The sequence below is a fragment of the Neomonachus schauinslandi genome, chromosome 10 (assembly GCF_002201575.2).
Source record: "Neomonachus schauinslandi chromosome 10, ASM220157v2, whole genome shotgun sequence".
NCBI classification, from domain to species: domain Eukaryota; kingdom Metazoa; phylum Chordata; class Mammalia; order Carnivora; family Phocidae; genus Neomonachus; species Neomonachus schauinslandi.
The window spans coordinates 48,431,995-48,451,888 of NC_058412.1; the positions used below are offsets into that span (position 1 = coordinate 48,431,995).

The window sequence follows — 19,894 nt, forward strand, 5'->3', positions numbered from 1 at the left end:
TTTATTTATTTATTTATTTATTTATTTATTTATTTATTTATTTATTTTTTAAAGATTTTATTTATTTGACAGAGAGAGACACAGCGAGAGAGGGAACACAAGCAGGGGGAGTGGGAGAGGGAGAAGCAGGCTCCCCGCAGAGCAGGGAGCCTGATGCGGGACTCGATCCCAGGACCCCGGGACCATGACCTGAGCCAAAGGCAGTCGCTCAACCAACTGAGCCACCCAGGTGCCCTCTCTCTCTCTTTTTAAAAAAGATTTTATTTAATTATCAGAGAGAGAGCAGGAGCAGGGGGAGTGGCAAACAGAGGGAGAGGCAGGTTCCCCCCTGAGCAGGGAGCCCCATGCGGGGCTCCATCCCAGGACCCTGGGATCATGACCTGAGCTGAAGGCAGACGCTTAACCGACTGAGCCACCCAGGTGCCCCATCTCCTCCCCTTCTCTAATCTATTCTTCCTGCCACTTGTAGAAATCACTTTTCACCATATCACTTGCTTAAAATCCTTGGAAGGTCCTCCATCCTTTAGCGGAGAAACTCTAAGCCCCTTCTTTCCATGCACAGACCCCGTGCAGACTGAGAGCCTCACCTTCTGCCCTTCCTGAATCCATACTCTCCTCTCCAGCAGACAGTCTGTAGCTATGCTCTGTAGCTCTTGGACCTTGCTTTTTTTCCCCTCTGGCTCTGCTTTTTGCACACGTGCTCGCCTCTATGTGGAATATCCTTTTCCACTCTTTTAGCTGACCAACTTTAGTTCCTTCACCAAGACTCAGCACAGATATTGCCTGTGCTGTGGATCCTGCCCTTTGCCTCCCCCAGCAGTCCCCCATTTACAGGGCTCCCTCAGCCCTTGTACACATCCCTGTTCCCACATCGACACTGTTCCATGAGCATCAGTCTCCAACTAGGCTGTGAGCCCCTTTGGCCTTTATATCACTATGCCTGCAAGTCTGGGGTCTGTTCTCTTTTTTTTTTTTTTTAAAGATTTTATTTATTTATTTGACAGAGAGAGACACAGCGAGAGAGGGAACACAAGCAGGGGGAGTGGGAGAGGGAGAAGCAGGCTTCCCGCCGAGCAGAGAGCCCGATGCGGGGCTCGATCCCAGGACCCTGGGATCATGACCTGAGCCGAAGGCAGCCGCTTAACGACTGAGCCACCCAGGCGCCCCCGGGGTCTGTTCTCTTTAAGAATAATTTTCTCTCCAGCAAATTTTGGCTAAATACCACCTGCTCAAATTTTCATTTGTGATTTGGAATTTAAATGTATGGTCCAAAATACTTTTGGCATTTTGAATACTGTAAGGTCATATGTGACGACTACTATTTTTCATATTTTATATAATCCAGACTTCAATAGATAGTAGCATATTTTTTTAAAAAAGATTTAACTTGTACTATTGATTGTAATTTCATTTTTGTTACTTTGGAAGATAGTTGGGTTTTAAAAGATTTTATTTCTTTGTCAGAGAGAGAAAGAGAGAGCGCACAAGCAGGGGGAGCTGCAGGCGGAGGGAGAAGCAAGCTCCCCGCCAGGACCCTGGGATCATGACCTGAGCTGAAGGCAGATGCTTAACCGACTGAGCCACCCAGGCATCCCGATAGCTGGGGTCTAAAAAAAAAACACTTTCCCAAGCATCTCTACACACGTTTCTTTCCCCCCTCAACCTAGCACCCTTATGTCCTTAGCATCTGTCTTGGTGTCTGCCATAATCCAGACACCTAATGAACATCTGTGTGATGAATACACGAAAGACAGCTTTCACAGTGTCTGCAACCTCTGCTTTTCTCTCTTAGCTACCAGTGAGGTAAAACACAAACAGGGATCAATTAAAGTAGCTCCAGCTGACAAGTGGGAGAAAAGCAAGACAAAAATCCAAACACCACAATAAGAGAGGAGGAAAAATGTTAGGAAAGTAGCTAATGAAGATGAAGTCTCCATTCACATTAAGCTGGGGGGGCCCACTGACCCTATCCTGAAAGCCCTGGATGGTCTCTGCTCTTTTGGAGTTTCCTGGAGAGGCAGGTGGCCTGCCAGAAATTGGATTGAAGGAGTGTGGTCCTCTTTCCACCCAGGGGCCCTACAACGGGCAGGGTCAGCCCGGGTAGTGAATGTGTCTTCCTTTCGGCATGCACACGGGTATGTTGATGAGAAACATCTGACAGGGGCTGGTAAGCCTTTGACCTTTAACCAGAACTACGACTGCAGCAAACTGCTCTTGACCTCCTTCACTGGAGAGCTTGCCCGGAGACTTCAAAGGACAGGTAATTGTCTCTGACACCCCCTACTCCTCCATCCCCAGCACCCCCTCCCAATACTTCACATCTCATCCCAACATGTCCTGGCCATAAACTGCTCCCTGTGTCCCCCAAGGTAGCTATTAATCTCCTCCATGTATCATCTGTGCAGCTATGGTTCCCTCAACCCTGTCTTCACATCTCCTTTTCAGTCTTTCCAACTCTCCTATCACTCACAACACCCCTCTCCTCTCAGGATTCTCCAAAACCAGCACCATCCACTGCATTCCTCCTAAAGTTCACCCAGCACTTTAAAATACTTCCGTCTCCTCACTGGTTTAAATAGCACCATTTGTCTGAGTTTCAGACGACTGACTTGCCTGGCACCACCCCCAAGTCTCTGGTTCCTTCTGCCCAGCAGACTTCGTAGGATCCTCCCATCATTGGAGAACCACACTTACCCCTTTCTTCCCAATATTCCCCTCTCATTCCACTTTGCACTTTACCCGTGTCCCATCCTCTCAGGTGTGACTGTGAACTCTGTGGACCCAGGTGTAGTATACACGGAGATCATGAAGCATTTCTCTTGGCCGTACCGCCTCTTCTTCTGGCTCTTCAGCTTCTTCTGTAAGGTGGGTAGGGGGGCAGCTGGCTCAGCCTGAAGAGGGTGGGGAAGGGCTGTGCTTCTGTGTGTCCCCAGCAAAGCAAAGTCAGCTTGGCATGACTCCCTCTCCTCCTCTCTACAGGATGCCAAACAAGGTGCAATCCCAGTCCTCTACCTGAGCTTGGCAAAGGAGCTGGATGGTGTTTCTGGAAAATATTTTAGCAGTTCTTGTATGATAACTCTTCCCACTAAAGTTGCTCAGGATCCTCAAGTGGCGCAAAGGCTCTGGAATGCCTCTGTCCAGATAACAAACCTAGATAAGATGGACTGATCCTCTGTGACCCCTGCCCTAACTTGCCATCCTCACTGACTCCCAGCCCTTACTCTGATCATGCTTTTTGTTTATTGGTTCCAAGCATCAATCATCTTGTCTGGTATAACGATCACTTCCTCTTCCTGTTGGCTCAGGAGCATGAAAGCTCAGATTAGCCAGAGGATAGTTTCACCTTCTACTTTCCTGCCAGTTCTCTGATGGAAGTATTCATCCCTTGGCAACTAGGCTCTCCAAACCTACAGAGTCCCTCTTTGTGGTGACAGGGAGTAAAACTCCTTCCAGTGGGAATTAGGGGTACTGGTAAGAAGGGAAACTTCCGCCTGTACCTCTTGGTTTCTACACTTATGCTTCCTGGTTTGGGGGGAGACAGCACCACACTGCCCTCTTGATTAAAGCATATACCACACCCTGTAGGACAATACTCATACTTTACAGAGTGTTGTCTCCCAACTGGTACCGTTCCTGAGCTTGCAGATGATCATTCCACCTTTCCATCAAACCAAACCAAGATCACAAGCAACAAGCCAAGCAACAAGATCAGTGAATTCTGGTGCTGGGAGCCCATTGCTTTTCTCCAGGGTCTTTGTTCATCTGTATACATTTTGGGATCAGCTCTTCAAATTTCACACACACACACACACACACACACACACACACACACACACACACGAACCCTTCTGTGATTCCATTACATCTACTTGGGAGGATTGACATTTTTACGATATTGAATTTTCCTAACCTTGAACAAGGTATACTCCTATCTACTTAACTCTTTTTAATATCTTTACAAAATTTTAAATAATTTTATCTGTAAAGAGCTTACACTGGATTTATTATATTTAATTCAGGTAACTTCATTTTAATGCTATTGTAAATGGTGCCTTAACCTTTGTATGCTGATTGTCTATTGAACAACTATAATAAATTGTCTAATTTTAATGAATTATCTGTAGGTGCTTTGGTTTTTCTACATAGAAAATCACACTAAGAAAAAATAACAGTTTTACTTCTTCCCTTTCCACTATTCTTTTATTTCTTTTTCTAGAAGACGTTTATAGATTTTCTAGTATTAAACCGAGCTTGCATTCCTGAAGTAAACCCAATAAGCAACCCTGCACTTCTGGTCACTGTGTTGTATAGACATTGCTAAATTGAGCATACTCAGGTTTTTGTTTAGCACTTAGTACCATGTTCATAAATGAGACTGGCCTGTACTTTTTTTTTTTAAGATTTTATTTATTCATTTGACAGAGAGAGACACAGTGAGAGAGGGAACACAAACAGGGGGGGTGGGAGAGGGAGAAGCAGGCTTCCAGCAGAGCAGGGAGCCCGATGTGGGGTTCGATCCCAGGACCCTGGGATCATGACCTGAGCCGAAGGCGGCCGGCCGCTTAACTGGCTGAGCCACCAAGGCGCCCCTGGCCTGTACTTTTTTTTAAGTTTTGTTTTTATTTAAGCCATCTCTATACCCCATGCAGGGCTCTAACTCATGACCCCAAGATGAAGAGTCACACGCTCTTCTGACTGAACCAGCCAGGCACCCTTGGCCTGTACTTTTGTTTACATGTATTGCCATTGACTTGTTTCACTGTCATGGATCTATTCATTTCATAAAATGAATTGGGGATTTGTGTGAGTCCAGGAGCATCATCTGAGAAGCAGATGCCAAGTTGGGATTGAATGTACAAGAAACTCATTAGGGGAAATGGCTGTGAGAGAAAGTGGGAAGGAAGCTGGGAGAAGCTGAGAGGACCACCAGACTGGGATCTGAGTCTGACCCTGAGAGAGGGAGGGAAAGAAGGCTGGTTGGGAGCCTCAGAGAGTACTGGAAGAATTTTTCCATTTTAAAACTCCCTCTCTTGTTTTGAAAGTATATAATCTATTTCTGTTCTTTAGTGGTGAATCAAAAAATTTGAACCTGCATATTTGACTTAACAGTCTTTTTTTTAAAAGATTTTATTTATTTTAGAGAGCTTGCAGCAAGGGAGGAAGGGGCAGAGGCAGAATCTCAAGCCGACTCCTCAACTCCTCGCTGAGTGCAGAGCCCAGGAGAGGCTTGAGGCTCAAGGCTCCATCTCACAACCCTGAGACCATGACCTGAGCTGAAACCAAGAGTCCATCCACTTAACTGACTGAGCCACCCAGGTGCTCCAGACTTAACACGTTGTCTCTTTAGTCAGTATTTTTCTACTTCTTTCGAACAATACATAGACGTTAGAATTCTTTTTTTTTTAAGATTTTATTTATTTATTCGACAGAGAGAGAGACATAGCGAGAGAGGGAACACAGGCAGGAGGAGTGGGAGAGGGAGAAGCAGGCTTCCCGCGGGGAGCCCGATGCGGGGCTCGATCTCAGGACCCCCGGGATCATGACCTGAGCCGAAGGCAGACGCTCAGCCGACTGAGCCACCCAGGTGCCCCAGATGTTAGAATTCTTTAACATTAATTATTCCCTTTGAATTTATATGCTTTTGTAACCTGATATTTTGGTGATATTGTTATTTTGTTAACTGCACAAATCAAATATATTGTTATTATTTTAAATAGTTCATATTTCTGTAGATTTACCATATGTTTAATATTTTCTTTGCCTGCTCTTCTTTCTTGTGTCTCAGATCTTCCACCTGGGATTATTTTCCTTTTACCTGAAGTACATCCTTTTGAGTTCCTGTCATGAGGATTCAAGGCACACAGAATTTTACTAAGACAGTCCCCAAGATTCCTACTCTCTGTGTGCACATTCTGTACAATCTCCTCCCCTCAAGTGTGAGCAGAACTCATGAATGTGATGGAGTTTAACTCCTGTGATTACCTTATATACTGACAAAAGGGGTTTGCTGATGTAATTAAACTGTCGTCAGCTGACTTTGAATTCATCAAAGGGGAGATTATTTTGGGTGGACCTGACCTAATCAGGTGAGCCCTTTAAATGTGTTCAGGTCCTCCCAGAATTTAGAAAGATCCTCCTGTTTACCATGAAGAAATAAACTGCCACATTGTGGAGAGGACCACCTGGCCTCTAGGAGTCCAGGCTTCAGTTCTCCAGCCATAAGGAACTGGATTCTGCCAATACCCAGTGAGTCTGGGAGAGGACCTGGAGCCCAGATGAGACTGCAGCCCTGGTTGACACCATGATTTCAGCCTGGTGACACCCTGAGCAAAGGACCCAGCTAATCTGTACCCAGACTCCTGATACATAGAAACCGTGAGACAATACCTGGGTTCTTTCAAGCCACTGAGTGTAGTGATTGTTTATGCAGCAACAGAAAACTTATACAGGATCTAATGATAATAAACCTTCTCAGTTTTATTGGCTTGAAAATGTCTTTATTTCACCATTTTTGAGGGATCATCTTGCTGGCTAAGGAATTATAGGCGGGCAGGTATTGTCTTTTATCCCAGAAGATACTATTCCTTCATCTTCTGGCTTTCATTGTTGCTATGAGAAATCAGATGTTAATCTAACAGTGCTTTTTTTCTCTCTTGCTCCTTTTATGATGTTATCCTTGTCATCACTTTCCTGCAGCTTCACTACTGTTAATCCAGATGTGTATTTCTTTTTGTTTATTCTGGTGGGAATCCTTTGGGTTTCCTGAATCTGAGGATATATATGTCTCTGTATTTCTATTTATTTGTTTGATAGATTTGACACGTTACATTTTGTAAATTTAAGGCATACAGCGTGTTACTTTGATACATTTATATATTGTAATATGACTGCTATGGAAGCAATATTTATCACATCACATCATTACAGTACAATATTATTATCTATATACATCATACTGTGCATCAGACCTCTATGGCCTATTTGCTACTCTTTACAAGTTTATACCCTTAAACACCATTAATCTTATCCTTCCCATCCTTCCTGCCCCAGTAACCACCATTTTACTGTTTTTTTCATAGGTTTGACTTTTTTTTAGGTTGCACATATAAATGATATCATACAGTATCTGTCTTTCTCTGTTTGACTTATCTCACTAAGCATAATATGCTCAAGGTCCTTTGTCATGTTGTCACAAATAGCAAGAGATCCTTTTTTCTCATGGCTGAATAATATTTCATACATATATATATACATACATACATATATATGCTCTCTCTATATCATCTTGGAATTCTTTTGACCACTCATGTGATATACATTCTGGTCCCAAACTTATGTGAGTACAAGCTTATTGTTTTGAATTACCAGAGAGGATTTTCCCATTACACCCACAACTAAGGATGAGAAGCTTTTATCCTTACTGTTTCCCTCTGTGGGACACTTTTTTTTTTGAAGTTCACTGTCTGGGGTGTTACTCTTTGACTCTCCTGGCTTTATGTGTGTGTGTAGGGGGTGGTAGTTTTTTATTCCAATCTTCTCTGCTCAACCCCAGATTTGGTCTTCTGTCCCTACTTAAGGCCCTTTAAACCCCAGTTCCAGGCCACTAAGGGTTGTTTTAGCAAACACTGACTCCAGTGATCATCTGTGCCTTGGGATTTATAATTTCACATCATCTCTAGCTTCTGAGGAATTCCCTTACTTTCCCGCCAATTCATTTAGGCAATACTGGCAGGTGTGCGCGTGCCTGCACGTGCGCGCGCGCGCGCGCGCGTGTGTGTGTGTGTGTGTGAATGTTGCATTCCAGCATTTTTAGTTGCACTGTATCAGGTAGAATTTCCATGATATTTAGTCCTCTATTGCCAGAAATGAAAGCACCCATTTATTCCTTCCTTTCTCCTTCCCTCCCTTCTTTCGAGTTTGTATAGTCAATTATTCCAGCACCGTTTGTTGAATAGTGTGTCTCTCTCCCACTGACCGATAATATAAATTACGTCAAATATCAAATGTTCATATGCATCTATGTTTGTTTTAGGTCCAGACTCTTTTCTGTTCTAATGGTCTATTTTTTTTCTATACCTACATCGGTACCATATTGCCTTAATTACAATAACTTTAAAATAAGCACTGCCACCCCTGAACTGTGTTCTTTTACTTCAGGAATTTCTTGGCTATTTTTGGCCCTGGGCTCTTCTCTACAGATTTACTAATTTGTTAGTATAAGCTCCTGGAATATCCTGGAGGTTATTGACTGGGATTATTTCAAATACATAAATATGGGATAAAAACTTCTTTATGACATTAAATTTTCCTGTTCATGAATATGCTATATCTCTCATTTATTTAGGCTAACTTAAATTCTTCAGTAGGATTTTATAATTTGGTTGTGCACATATTTTGTTAAGTTTATTCAATTTGCATCAATTTCATTTAAAAATTATATTATTTAGGGGTGCCTGGGTGGCTCAGTCGTTAGGCGTCTGCCTTCGGCTCGGGTCATGATCCCAGGGTCCTGGGATCGAGCCCTGCGTTGGGCTTCTTGCTCAGCAGGAGGCCTGCTTCTCCCTCTCCCACTCTGCCTGCTTGTGTTCCCTCTCTCTGTCAAATAAATAAATAAAATCTTTTAAAAATAATTAATTAATTAAATAATTAAATAAAATTATATTATTTAATTTTTCATTGTTGGTTATGGAAATGTAATTGATTTTTTCTGTGGATTTTCTATCTAGCCACTTTGCTATTTTTAAATCAGTTCTAATAATTTCCAGATTATTTTTTTAAAGACTTTATTTTGGGGCGCCTGGGCAGCTCAGTTGTTAAGCGTTTGCCTTCAGCTCAGGTCATGATCCCAGAGTCCTGGGATCAAGCTCCACATCAGGCTCCCTGCTCCCTCCCACGGGAAGCCTGCTTCTCCCTCTCCCACTCTCCCTGCTTGTGTTCCCTCTCTCGCTGTGTCAAATAAATCAAGTCTTTAAAAAAATATTTTTAATCTTAAAAAATATTTTAAGTAATCTCCACCCTACGTGGGGCTCAACTCATAACCCTGAGATTAAGAGTTGCATGCTCTACTGACTGAGCCAGGCAGGCACCCCTTGAAGACTATTTCTAAGTAATCTCCACACCCAACATGGGGCTTGAACTCACAACCCGAGATCAAGAGTCTCATGGTCCATTGACTGAGCCAGCCAGGTACCCCAATAATTTTCAGATTCTTTTGACATTCTCTATGTAGGTCATCATATCGTCTGTGAGAAATTACAGTTTAATTTCCTCCTTCTAATCTTTATGTTTTTTTATCTTTTTATTATTTTATTAGTTATGTCCTAAAATACAATGTTGATTAGAACCAGACATATTGGACATCTCTGCATTCCTGATTTTAGAGAATCTAATGAGATCTTGTGTACTTTGGTACTCTGATTTAAGAAAACATCTGTATTTGTACATACGTTTTTTCCCATGATTTCTACAATAGAACTTGTGTGGTCTTAAGTTCCCATTGTAAGAGAAACTTTTTATGGGGCGCCTGTGTGGCTCAGTCATCAAGTGTCTGCCTTTCGCTCAGGTCATGATCTCAGGGTCCTGGGATCGAGCCCCACATCAAGCCCCACATAGGGCTCCCCGCTCCACGGGAAGACTGCTTCTCCCTCTCCCACTCCCCCTGTTTGTGTTCCCTCTCTCGCTGTCTCTCTCTGTCAAAAAATAAATAAAATCTTTAAAAAAATTTAAAAAAGAGAAACTTTTTATGATTGTTCTGGCTTGTCCCACATGATGGGTTCTTATTACATAGTCCTCAAGGTCCCCTGAGGGGCCATCCTCATGCTGTCCCCACCCCTACCCCAGAAAGAAGTGGGGAACAGCAGGCCTGGCTCTCCCTGGGCCACCTTGGCTCCTCACACTCTACCAGTGTGTGGTAACAAAGCCAAGCAATGATGAATTGAACATTAGGTTCTTTTTTGAAAGGCTAGAGCTCTTGTAAAAGTATAAAAAAGCAGGAGGAAGAAGGGTTGAAGTTCAATCTCTAGACTGTCCATTATGAAAGCACTTCCCACATGTAGCTACTGAGTATGTGAAATGTGGCTGAGGAACTGAATTTTAAATTTAAATTTTAATTCAATTTAAGTTTAAAAATATATATTCAATCCGGTATTCAAACACTTCTAAATATTTTTGAAACAAGTTGGATATATGAATATACTTCTTCAACTATAAATTATTTATTTAAATTAATTTAATTAACATACAGTGTATTATTAGTTTCAGGGGTAGAATTTAGTGATTCATCAGTTGCATATAACACCTAGTGCTCATTCCATCAAGTGCCCTCCTTAATGTCCATCATCCAGGTTCCCCATCCCCCGCCCCCCTCCCCTCCAGCAACCCTCAGTTTGTTTCCTATCGTTAAGAGTCTCTTATGGTTTGTCTCCCTCTGTTTTCATCTTATTTTTCCCTCGCTTCCCCTATGATCCTCTATTTTGTTTCTTAAATTTCACATATGAATGAAATCATATATTTGTCTTTCTCTGACTGACTTATTTCGCTTAGCATAATACCCTCGAGTTCCATCCACATTGTTGCAAGGGACAAGATTTCATTTTTTGATGGCTGAGTAGTATTCCATTGTGTATGTGTGTGTGTGTGTGTGTGTGTGTGTGTGTATATACATACATACATATATATATGTATATATACACACCACATCTTCTTTATCCATTCATCTGTCAATGGATATCTGTGCTCTATCCATATTTTGGCTATTGTGGACATTGCTGCTATAAACATTGGGGTGCAGATGCCCCTTCAAATCACTGTTTGTACCTTTGGGGTAAATACCTAGTAGTGCAATTACTGGGTCATAGGGTAGCTCTATTTTCAACTTTTGAGGAACCTCCATACTGTCTTCCAGAGTGGCTGCACCAGTTTGCATTCCCAGCAACAGTGTAGGAGGGGAACCCTCCTTCTGTGCATTCTCGCCAACATCTGCCATTTCCTGACTTGTTAATTTTAGCCATTTTTACTGGTGTGAGGTGGTTTTGATTTGTATTTCCCTGATGCAGAGTGATGTTGAGCATTTTTTCATGTGTCTGTTGGCCATTTGTATGTCTTCTTTGCAGAAATGTCTGTTCATGTCTTCTGCCCATTTCTTGACTGGATTATTTTTCTTTGGGTGTTGAGTTTGATAAGTTCTTTATAGATTTTGGATGTTAGCCCTTTATCTGATAAGACATTTATAAATATCTTCTCCCATTCTGTCGGTTGTCTTTTGGTTTTGTCAACTGTTTCCTTTGCTGTGCAAAAGCTTTTTATCTTGATGAAGTCCCAATAATTCATTTTTACCTTTGTTTCCCTTGCCTTTGGCGATGTGTCTAGGAAGAAGTTGCTGCAGCCAAGGTCAAAGAGGTTGCTGCCTGTGTTCTCCTCTAGGATTTTGATGGATTCCTGTCTCACATTTAGGTCTTTAATCCATTTTGAGTCTATTTTTGTGTATGGTGTAAGAAAATGGTCCACTTTCATTCTTCTGCATGTGGCTTGCTCTGTGCCTTTATCCAATTGCCTCTCCAAGTCTCTCAGCCTGAAAACCACCTCCTCCTTCTAGGAAACAGTATTCTTTTCCTCAAGGGGAGGTTTTCCCCTCTTGGTCCCCTCCCATGTTCTGGAATGCACAGGATTCCACCCGATGAGCACAGATATTCTCTGTTCAGCATCACAGTTTGGGAGGATAGACTCCAGTCATGCAAATTGGAATTCCCCACCAGAGGGACCCTCAGGCTGGCACCTATGAAAAAAAGACATAGAACAAAGACAATATTAATCTTCCTTGAAGACTATGCAGCCTAATCCAATGTAAAAGAAACAGTATTTCTCCTATTATCACATCCTATCCTTAAGACTCAGGGGGACCCCCTGTCACGGTGCTGAGAAGCATTTGGGTCTTTCCTGTATCCCTACTCCCATTCCACCCTGAGGTCTGGCTGCTTCACATGAAAACTCAGCGCATCTGTTAAAGATTGTTTAAGTCACTCAGAGGGATGACTCCAGCTCAAAAATGTTCACTTAAAAAAAAAATTTCAAGAGATCAATATGTACTAATATAGACAGCCTCCAAGATTTAGTGTCCAGTGGAGATAAAAACAAGGTTTGGAACAGTGTACATAGGAAGCTGCTGTTTGCATCTAAAATGCTTAAGTTTTCAGAGCCTGACTCTGGAATAACAAAACAAACAAACAAAACACTGGTAATGAGCTGCTTTGGGTAGGGATCTTGGGGGATGCAATGAGTGGGATATATATGTTTTAAAAATATGTGCATACTCACAATAGCCAAAAGGTAGAAACAACCCAAATGGCCACTGATGGGAGAATGGATGAACAGAATGTGGTATATACACAGAAGGGAACATTATTCAGACTTAAAAAGGAAAGAAATGCTGACACATGCTACAACATGAATGAACCTTGAAAATGTAAGCCAGGCACAAATTTTGTATGATTCCATTTATGTAAATTCTGTATGATTCCATTATATACTTAGAGTAGTCAAATTCATAGAGACAGATAGTAGAATGCTTGTTACCAGGGCCTGGGGGAGGGGAGAAAAGGGAATTCATGTTTAATGGGTACAGAGTTTCAGAAAGGGAAGATGGTAGTGGTGAGGGTTGTGCTGGGGAGGAAAACTTTTCCTGTACCCTTCAAAATTCTTTTAGCTGGTCTAAGAATTGAATTGACATGAGACAGATTAACAAGAGAAAATCAAATTTAATTACATACAAACAGGAAGTCCACACAGACATGAGATTCCAAAGCAGTCAGGCAAACTGAAGTATGTATGTCATCTTGAACTAAGGAGAGGGCAGTAGAAGTCTGGGACTAGAAAGGGAAGGAAAGCAAGTCAGAGGCAGATGAAAAGAGTAAATGTTTGGTGAACAAATAGTTGCTGGGCCATCCAGAAACAAGGGACATAGAAGGAATTTTTATCAAACAGGCCTTGCTAGGTTCCTCCCTTTCTACCACCCCTAGTTCATATTATAATGTAGTTATCTATGGTGAGAACTCTTCCTGAAGCATGTCCTCCATCTAAGTTAATTTAGGCAGTTAGATGGGAGGTCAAAATGTCTTCCTCTCTTAGTCCTTGGTTGTTTTTAGTATATGTGCTGCCAAAGCGAGCACAGTCCTTGGTTGTTTTTAGCTTGAAATAATCTGCATGTCAAAATGGCACATTTTGGGGCAGACTGCCCTTGGTCCCTACAGTTGCAGGATAATGTAAGTGTACTCAGTTCCACTGAACTATATGCTTAAAAATAGTTAAAATGGGACGTTTTATGTATGTGTTACCACAATAAGATGTGCATGTAGTACCTTTCACATTTATTTTTATATGCTGTTTCTCTTCGATTGAAGGGGATGGAGGCCATTTCTACTAAAATTACAGATGCATTTATTATTTGACCCAGATGTATCCTACCTGTATATACCTGCTCACATATGAAGTGCCATAGGTACAAGGTGATTCGTTGTAGCTTTGCTTGCAGCAGCAAAAGATTGGAAACAAAGTATCCCACTAGAAGAAGCTGGTTCATAAATTATGTATATCCAGGCAATAGAGTACTATGCAGTGAAAAAAATAAGAGGGGCACCTGGATGACTCAGTTGGTTAAGCATCCAACTCCTGATTTCGGCTCAGGTCATGATCTCAGGGTCATGGGATTGAGCCCCACATCAGGATTCACAATGGGCATGGGGCCTGCTTGAGATTCTTTCTCTCCCTTTGCCTCCTCCACCTGCCCCACTCCCTCATCCTGTGCTTGCTTTCTCTTTCTAAAAACAAACAAACAAACAAAAAACCCTAATAAAGAAGCTGTCTATTTACTGATTTAGAAAGATATCCAAGATATATTAAGTAAAGAAACCAAGATGCAAGTGTATATAGCATGCTACCTTTTGCATAAGAAATGGGAGGAGTAAGGCTATATATTCATATTTGCTTGCATTTGCTTAGAACACTGAGAGGATAAACAAGAAACTAAAAACAAAGGTTACTTGTAATGGGCAGAAGGAAGGAGTGGATGGAAACAGTTTGAAGGGAGGTTTTTCAGTGTATACTTTTTATATTGTTTTGATTTTTGACTTATGCAAATGCATTATCCATTCAATATATCAGAAATATTTAGAATATGAAATGGGGGGGGAAATGGGGCCATGGTGGAGATGTTGTCCAATTCATCCTTTCTACCATTTATACCTCCACCCCCACCTCCACCTCACCATCAATTTTATGGACTTTTCAGGTTGTTTTCAATCTTAGATTAACTGAGATAAACGTAACATTACAATGGTTATTATTCAGGTTCTTTAAATGGATTTATTTAATTTTCCTAACAACCTAGTAATATAGATAATATCATTAACATTCCCATCTTACAAATGAGGAGACAGCGACATGGAAGGATTAAGGAACCCACCCAAAATCTCTGTAAATTGCAGTTAGAATTCAAACCCCTCATCTGTCAAATCCTGGCTCTCCCAACATCCTTGTACAAGTATCTTTGAACACTTGCCCTATTATTTCATTTCTTTGATTACACTATTAGAAGTGGGTACATTGGGTCAAGGAGTTTGTCCTTTTAATGTTTTTTTTTTTTCTTTTTAAATTAAAAAGACCAAAATGCCATTACGTGCATTTGCGTTATTTGCATTCCCATCGTAAGGGCATGAGAATGCCTGTATCCCCATACGGATAACGCCGAGTAGCCGCAAAATTTAAGTTTTTCCTCAAGCTTCCTGACGAGATATGGTTATCACTAATGTTTTAATTAGCAGTTTAGCGCTCAAAAGCTTAGACACCCCTGGAGGTACATTTGCCCAGAGCAAGGAGTCCTCCAGTTCCTGAGCGCCGTCTCCCCTCGGCCGACAGAGGGCGCAGGCCTAGAGGCGCCTCTCTCCTGTGGTCCTAATTGGCTGCCCAGACACATTGCGCACGCGCACATTTCGCTCCAGGTGTCCAGTTTTGTGCCTGACCGCGGCCTCCTCGGCTGCGCTCAGCGCGCAGTTTTTAACCAGAGCTGGTCTTTGGGAAGAGTAGCGTGTTCCCTGGAGCCGGAGCGCCGCTGGGTCTCTGGGATGAGAGGGTGTGGGGCGGACCTCAAGGGGTCGGGCGGCGCGTCGGGCAGCCCACGCGGGCGGGGAGGGCGGGGCGCGACCGGCAAGGAATTGGGCGTCGGTCGCCTGTGGTGGGGCCGGATCCGGGCGCGGAGCCCCTGACAGGACAGGTACGGAGGCGGCCACCCTGCCAACCGTCTCCTCCGCCGCCCCCCGCGTGTTCGCTAGGTTCCCGGCGGTGGGCCGGGGGGTGGGGGGGCCGGAGCTGGGCTGGGGCGCGGCGTGGAGCCCGGTGTGCGGAGCGGGGACGGTAAGGGTGGGCCGCGGCGGGGTGGGCGCCTGCCTGCGTCGGGGCCTGTCCGACCCACCTGCGCTCTTCGGCCTGGCCATGTTCTCCCGGGGTCGGAGTGGTTGCGCCTCCGAATTCCTCCACAGCGGCGAGGGTCTCCCTCCTTTCCTGGGAGCGTCTGAACCTATTCCGAGCCACAGGTTTCTATGGACACATGGTTGAGAAGTTTGTGTCAAACGAAAAACAAAAAACCCAAAACCATAGAGGACTCAAGCGTGGGGGCTTGGATATGGATCTGTTGTGTCTGTGTCTCCCACTCCTGGGGTCCGCTTTTACTGGCAGGATGACCCTTGAGTAGTCATCTTGCACATTGCCCTTGTCTTTAAGGCAGAACCACAGGTAAATCACACAGATAAGGAACCTCACTGTTTTTAAAGAGGCAGTGATTTAGAAGCTGCCCCTCATGTATTGCAGTGATGAGAACAGCAAGCCCATGCTGACCACTTGCTAATCCAGTACGCTTAAGGTACCCAGAGTCCAAGAGCTATGAGGTTGAGACTGGCACTTTACCTGGTGTACAGCCAGAGCCTGAGCTACGGGGATGTTAAAGGAGAGTGCCATAACTTTTTTTTTCTTTTTCCTTAAGGCATTTCGTGCTCAAATACGTTTAGAAACTTCATGGTTAAACTTTTCTACAGAATATTTCAGAGCCTTCACTATGTTAAAGATAGTTACCATGAATCTCACACTGCAAGTATTGTATGGAGACTTTCCCAGATTTGAATGGGAAATGCTGTTTTTCTTGAGTGCTGACTCTGTTTAACATCTGAGATAGTTTGGGAAATGCAATTCCAGAATGAGAAAATCAAGGTTTGGAAGGGACAGTGTAGGTCAATGCTTTTCAGACTTTAATGGCGCATACACCTGCCGGTCTTGTTAAAAAACAGATCGCTCTTGGGTCGACATTTCTTACAAGTTTCTACGTGCTGCTGCTCTTCAGATCACACTTTGAAGAGCAAGGGTGTAAATCACTGGGTTGAGATTCAGAGATCATATTCTTCCTGCTCTCGGATACAAACTTTGCTGCCTTGAGTGAGCCACTTCACCTGTCTAGACCTGTAAAATAGGAGGCTGGACTAGAAGAGCACTGAGGTTCCTTTCAGGTCTAAAATGCTGTGATTCAAGTTCAGTTACCCTTGTGAGAGTTGAAGTCCATCTAAAATATCCTTCCCAAATAGCCAGTTTGGGCTTGAACATTTCTAATAATGAGGAATTTACTACATTTCATCTTGAGATAGTTTAGTAAGGAAGTCTTTCAGTTTGCTGAAATATGTCTCTGCAACTTCCATCCTGTCGGTCCTAGGTTCTCTTTTACAGTTGAACAGAAAAAAAAGTACAGTCCCCGTTCAAAAAGGTGACTTAAAGTATTAGAGGATAACTGTTCCCACCAAGTTTCCTCCACTGAGTTATCCTTAATTCTTCCATGACATTGTTTCAAATGCCTCTCTTAAATTTAGTCTTTCTGCGTGGAGTGTAGTGGGGCTTTGGCTGGCCTTTGAAGGATGGTTGGGGCTTGCAAGACTAGGGAAAGCATCCTAAACAGCTGACTCAGTGGTGCAGAGATGACAGTGCATATGTGAGAGCCAGGACTGTTTGATTAAAGTAAGAAATGGTATGTCAGTGAAAGATTTGAGGCGGGTGGGCATATGGGCGAAATAGTATTTAAGAGCGTGTCATTGTCTTACTGTGGGATATAATGTGGTTGGAAATGGAGAGAGAGGCAAGGAGCCAGATACGCTTCACGTATCAGTAATAGAGGACTTAGGTTGATGATAATAAGAATGCCTTATATTTATGTATAAGATTTTACAGATTACAGAACCTTCCACAGGTATGATCTCATTTAATAATTCTGTGAGGTAGGCAGAGCAGCTGTTACCCTGTTTCGTAGATGAGGCACCAAAGAGGGAAAATAGTTTGCCTCAATTCTCAAAGCTTTAAATGGCCAACCAAAGAGATGACAGTGGTAATGGAGGAGAAAAGAGGGATGCGGGAGGCAATACTAAGAATTGGTGAGTTGGGCCTGACTGACGTGAGGATACAAAGGAGAAGAACTTGTTAGGGAGGATTCAGAAGACGCAAGGGAATCGTGATACCGTTGAGAACTTCCACTCTAGGTTTTTCTCTACCATCTCTGTCATTGCTAGTGGCTGCCTGGAGTTATGGGTTGGGAGGGATTGTAGTAGAGGATTCCCAGGGTGCTTGGACTGTGTATAGCTACTGGTGGTACTGTGGGGACTTGGGTGGTCCGCCCCATACCAAGCGAAATGAGAACTGAATCCTCAGTGTCTCCTGAGGAGGTAAGTGCTGAGCAACTGACTGATTCAAATCTGTCTTAGGGCCCTTGCCATCCTGGAGACTCTGGAATTGGCTTTCTATCAATTTTCTTTCTTTCTTTTTTAAGATAGATGATTGATTGATTGATTTAACACAGAGAGAGAGCACAAGTAGGTGGAGCGGCAGACAGAGGGAGAGGGAGAAGCAGGCTTCCCGCTGAGCAGGGAGCCCGATGCGGGGCTCGATCCCAGGACCCTGGGATCATGACCTGAGCCGAAGGCAGCCGCTCAACCGACTGAACCACCCAGGCGCCCTTCATTTCCTTTTCAAGTTCAGGCTAGTACCAGTAGCTCTTGGCTGATGGACAAATTGAGTGTCCCCACGCTCCTACATATCCCCTGAGGGCTTCACTTAAGCAAAGACTGGACCTTTGTCACCCCCAAAGCCTCACTCAAGCTGTTTTCCCAGGTGTGCATTTGCCCTAGAGCCTAGAGATCTCTCTGTGGTCCTCTCACCATGGGATTGAGAGCTCGTGTCATTACCAAATTCTGTAGGACGTGGGGCTGTCCCTCCATTTTTAGTTTCTTAGGCTCCTGTCTGGAGAGGAAAGAGCTACATCTGCTGGGGTTCGTGGGTACATGACTGTTAATTTCCTCTACTGGGTGGGGTCTTTAAGGGTGGAGCTACTCTGGGAAACTTGTCAGAGCCAGCTTATATCCCAAGAGGCTGGTGTTGGTACAGGCTTGTATTTAACATTGAATGTCTTCTGTGTTCGGTGCTTAGGATGCTGAAATGAATAAAAACTCTCTTCGCTGGAGGAGTTCATGATGGGATAAGGGAGACAATATTTTAATAAAAATGTGATGTTGTAATAGAGATATGTCCAGAGTGCTGTGTGAGGGCACAGGAGGGAATGACTAGCTCTGCATGGAGACATTGGGAGTCTTCAGGAAAGAGGTGATAATTGAGCTGAGCCTTGATGATGAGGAAAAGGAATGGCCTTGCGATTTTTGCAACATTTATAGAGGCAGAAGGGCGAAGGTAAGTAGGTCCATGTAGCTGGAATATAAGAACTTTGGGATCAGAGGAGAGGTGATTGATGAGACTAGATATTCATAATGAGGCCAGGTTTCGACCTGAAGTGCTGTGCTAAGAAGATTCAGTTTTGCGGGCAGAGGTGATGTGATTGTATTTTGGGAAGCTAACTGTGGAAGTAGACTAAAGGGAGAATTTAGATCAGGGACATCAGGAGACTTGTAATATAACATAAGCATGGTAAACACTGAACTAAGGAATTGGTTAGTGGGGGTGGAAAGGAGATGAATCTGAGTGAGACCGTAGAGACAGTCAACCTGATATAATGATTACTTGGTTGTTGAGAACAAGAGAGGGAGTTGTTAAGGATGACTCCGTTTTCTGTTTTGGGTGGGTGGTGGTGCCAGTAGTAAAGAGGAAATATAGAAGAGGAACATTTTTTGAGGGGGAAGATACCAAGTGTGTTTTGAGTTATGTTGAACTTGGGGGGCGTCTGTGGCACTTAGCAGACAGGTGGAAGCGTGGGTCTAAGGTTCAGAAGAGAGTCTATGCCTGGGGCATAGGTGTGAGTGGGGGCTGATGCCGTGGGAATGGATGAGCCCAGCTATGCTTACAGGAGGCTGAAGATGACAGAGGAGGCAAGAAGGGTTGGTGTGCAAGGTAGGAGAGAATGTTGCCCAGGGAGCTAGGAGAGGAAGAAGTTCCAGGAAGAGGATCCGCAGCTTCAGTTGCTACAGGGAAGTCAAGTAGGATGAGCTTAGAAAATGCACCTTGAGACTGGACAGTTAGGAGATTGTGGTCACTGGGGCTCTTTCACTTTTTTAGTGTGAGCAGCTTCTGAGAAGTGGTAGGGACAGGAGCAAGGTTGAGGCAGATTGAGGAGTGGATGGGAAAGGAGGAGAGGGAGGGTGTACTCACTTTGAGTAGCCCAGCAGGGAAAGAAGGGAGATGGTGGCATCTTGCTGAGGAGAGACTAGAGACTAGAGACGGTTTTTCCTAGAAGTCTTGAGCATAGATTTACCTAATAATGTGTAAGAGTGAGTAGAGAGGGTGCAGTTGAAGGCACAAGAGAAAAGATGATTGCTAAATCAGGTCCTCAGAGGAGGGTGGAGGGGTTGGCCCTGAAAAGAAAGGGACATCG

General features: G+C 43.6%; 1 protein-coding gene and 1 long non-coding RNA gene across 2 annotated transcripts in view; both read left to right on the forward strand.

Moving 5' to 3' along the window:
• LOC110588835 overlaps window positions 1–2,855 on the forward strand; it is a 3,864-nt gene extending 1,009 nt beyond the window's left edge. Inside the window, exons 2-3 of the long non-coding RNA XR_002480840.1 lie at window positions 2,072–2,260; window positions 2,759–2,855. This is a non-coding gene — a long non-coding RNA (uncharacterized LOC110588835). The remainder of the gene's footprint in view (window positions 1–2,071; window positions 2,261–2,758) is intronic.
• A 12,340-nt stretch (window positions 2,856–15,195) lies between these two features.
• Window positions 15,196–19,894, forward strand: part of DCTN1 (dynactin subunit 1) — a 30,601-nt gene continuing 25,902 nt past the window's right edge. Inside the window, exon 1 of the mRNA XM_021699240.1 lies at window positions 15,196–15,262. The gene's annotated coding sequence lies outside the window, so the exon portion shown is untranslated. The remainder of the gene's footprint in view (window positions 15,263–19,894) is intronic.